The sequence below is a fragment of the Morone saxatilis genome, unplaced genomic scaffold (genome assembly GCF_004916995.1).
Source record: "Morone saxatilis isolate NCDOM2014 unplaced genomic scaffold, NCSU_SB_2.0 Contig4, whole genome shotgun sequence".
Classification (NCBI taxonomy): domain Eukaryota; kingdom Metazoa; phylum Chordata; class Actinopteri; family Moronidae; genus Morone; species Morone saxatilis.
This window is the reverse complement of record NW_023339984.1, coordinates 5883661-5887201: the sequence shown is the minus strand read 5'-3', so window position 1 is coordinate 5887201 and position 3541 is coordinate 5883661.

The following is a 3541-nucleotide window of genomic DNA, read 5'->3' as shown; positions in this document are numbered from 1 at the left end:
ACAGGCCTTTAATTCCTTTAGCACAAAACTCTTGCTCAGCAAAGATGGAAATACTCTCTAACTGTGCTGCTTCTTCTGAGTTTTGTTCAGCAGATTTGACAACTTAAGAACAACAGCTTGAATTTCAAGTGCTTTTTTCTCTGTGCCGCTGCCATGACACTTGTACGTGTACGTTGTTTTACGGCAGCCAAAGATTTACTGCAGCCAGCACAGTGAGCACGGGACTTCACATGACAATATTTACAACTTGAAATCCTTTGATTGTTTTGATCGGTGGACCCTTACGGACTAAAGGAATATAAATAATGGAAGAATGGACACAGACCGTATGGTACGGACTTTATGATCGCTTCAGAGGTTGGGAGTCAGCACTTTTTCTCTTTACCATTGTTTAAATCTGATTGAATTATACTGGTGCCTGAATGATGGAGAATCTAACTGATCTGATGATGTGTAGCATGTCCATATTGGCATAAGTTTGAACATTTATTTTTGTGTAGGTGAGCTTTAAGAGGCTTTATACATCTAGATAATTTCTATAAAATCCAGGCCTCTAAAGGAGACCTGCGTTTATTTGGGACTCTTTCAACATGTTAAAATAAACCCAGAGGTTAAGAAACACAGTGGTAAAATGGGGCAAAGGCAAAGAAAAACACATGCTGGTGACACTGATGATTGGCACACCATTCACATTAATAAGCCTGTTCCTCGCAATTTCTCACATCCCCGGAACATACATGTGTGCGCGCATTCCAATGTTCGATTAGGGAGCCTCCCAAATGACTCAAATTAAGGCTGGTCAATCGATCTGCAGATCCAGATGTAGATGTGACCTAACTGAGGAAGGCATGAAAGAGCTTTTGAAGTGTTCAACCCTCACCCGACAACCTACTTAACCAGCAGATCTGAGAATAACAAGCATTCATTACACAGGCAATCACGCACTCAGCTGCAAACACACTATGTCCCCTCACGCACAAAACCACACACAGGTTCGTTCTAATGTTCCCACTTTCATAAATTTTTTATGCATATGCATGTCAGTTGTGTGTACTCATACATGTGTAATTTGAGGGGGTGGGTTTTGGAAGTGTGTGGGTGTTCATGTGAAATTTCTGAGATAACACACTGCACAGCATTCTAGTCTTTGAAGCCAGAAATTCGCAACAGGCTCATTGTGAGAGTGTGGAGACGCATGCACGTGAGGCCTGCTTGTGTCTGTGCCAGTGTATGTGTGTGTATTAGCGCTTAATATCTACTTTGATCCATCTAAAAGCATGTTTGAAGCCGCGATTGAGATCCAAGCAAGCAACAGATTGTCATGCTGGTAATGGCATAGGAGAGGAGCACAGAAATGAAGAGGGAGGGGAGGATGTTAGGGGAAAGAAAAGGAAATGGGGATTCACATGAGGAAAAATAACCGTAAAACCACAGAAAGCGAGAGAAAAGAGAATAACGGAGTAGGCGATAAGAGACAAGAGTAATGGCATACAAACAATACAGAGGAGGAAATGAGAAAAGTGTCAGCGGGCCCTTTAGGCTGTAAAGGGCAGAGAGTTTTGGTGGACTATCAGCAGACAGATGAATGGTGAGGCATCTATAAATGTTTCAGTCTACCTCTAGATTACGCCTACATTAGAGAATGAACTTAATGAACATTGCCTTCGGGCTGGAAGTTAATAACTACACTGCATTTATAAAGACAAGATCGGGGATCAAAATAACTGAGTGGACCCAGCCAGTGGAAAAGGACTCGCTAATGATTATCCCAGAGCAAATCAACAGTAAAACTGTATTAAGTAAAGTCAAACTTGGATTCAGTTTGGGATATAGACCAACATGGAGTCAGTTATATAAAGAGGTGTTTGAAAAATGTATATAAATGGAGTGGACGACGTATTAGGAAATCCTCGCAGTATTGATTGATTGACTGACCTTTATTTACTGGGGACAACCACTGTGAGAAAGTAAGTGTGACACTGTATATGACACAATATTGCCACCACTAGTTAAATATAAAACAAAATAACTACTAATAATAACTACTGTACAAAAGACAAAAAAGTCAATACAAATTTAATTAACATTTACACTCAACTGGTGTTAATGTTTCACTGACTGGGGTTAACAGTGTGCCATGTCCAAGAGTATTATAGAGGTTATTCCATTTGTAAGGTGTATAGTAACTAGAAGCTGTTTTCCCAGGTCTTAAGGGCCCTGGAAATTTTCTCCATCGTTTTCTTACTTTGAGCATCCAGGTTCTACATAAACACAATATTTTCTGCTAAAGTTGGATTAATTTTGGTTATTTCCCATAGGGGTTTTCTGTATTTTTTTCCTGTTTTATTTTCACTGGTTCAAAGGTGATGACATAATTTTGTTTCATTTTGCACAAAAAAACGACAATGTTGTGTGTGTTTTTCCCCAAATTTGAAAATTGTATTGTTTATTTGTATAAACATTTATAATGTTATAGAGAAATACTTGAGATCTGAAAGTTTTCTAAAACTGGACTGAGAACGTGTGGGATAAACATCACTTCAATACTTCAGGAGGCTGGTAAGATTTGGTAAGTAGCTTCTGAATAAATGCTTTAGAAATAGGAGGATAGTTAAATAGTGTGAGCCAATGCAATATGATAATAGCGACTATATTTAAATGCATTAGTTTGTAGTTGGTGTACAAGAAAAATAGCAACATGAGTGCAGATTCATAATATTAATAATAGGTTTATAACTCCTTTCATTTTGACACTATACTGTACTGTATGTTTCATATCACATCACATCAGTGACAGCTGAAAGGCAAAACGCTGGTTAGTTGTAATGTTTTAATGAAAGGACATCTGTTCTTTTGCCACGTATACTCTTTATTAATATATAATCCTTCATAATCTGACTGAGCTATGGTGTCACCACCTGGCCCCAGTATATTAAGTATATATGTGAATCTATCCAGCATCTACTGCATGTCACGAAATATACCATGGCAGGACATGATGTCACAATGCTTAATTCTGATTGGCTGGTGGGTGTCCAGCAATTTAATGTAATGTAATGTATACTCACAGCAGGTGATCACTCTTCTAAATAGGGCTCTGTTCATTTAATCATGACATGTGATGTTGTGGGTGCTCTTCATGAATCCCTACAGATATATATTAGTAGTCCAGATGTTTTGTGATTCCTAATGAGTAACAAACAAAACAAACTGTTTAATGATGCTGTGGACTGCATGCTAAGTCTTCTTCTAACTGGCCGTTGCAGTCTGACGGGTCTCAAACTGTGGCTTTAGATAATCCCCATAATATAAAGTATGCAATCTCATAATGCATATTACACGTACGGTATTATGCAACACACACAATCAGCGTGATCTTCCCTCGGTTTTCTATGGATAGGAAGTCATGGATATGTTTTGTTCACACTCACAAACACACGCACGCACTCTGCTCTTCCCGAGCTCAAGTCATACTGCAGATGTTCATATCCAGTATCTGCCAGCCTCCGTTTGTTTGTTTTTGCCTGTGTGTGTGTGTGTG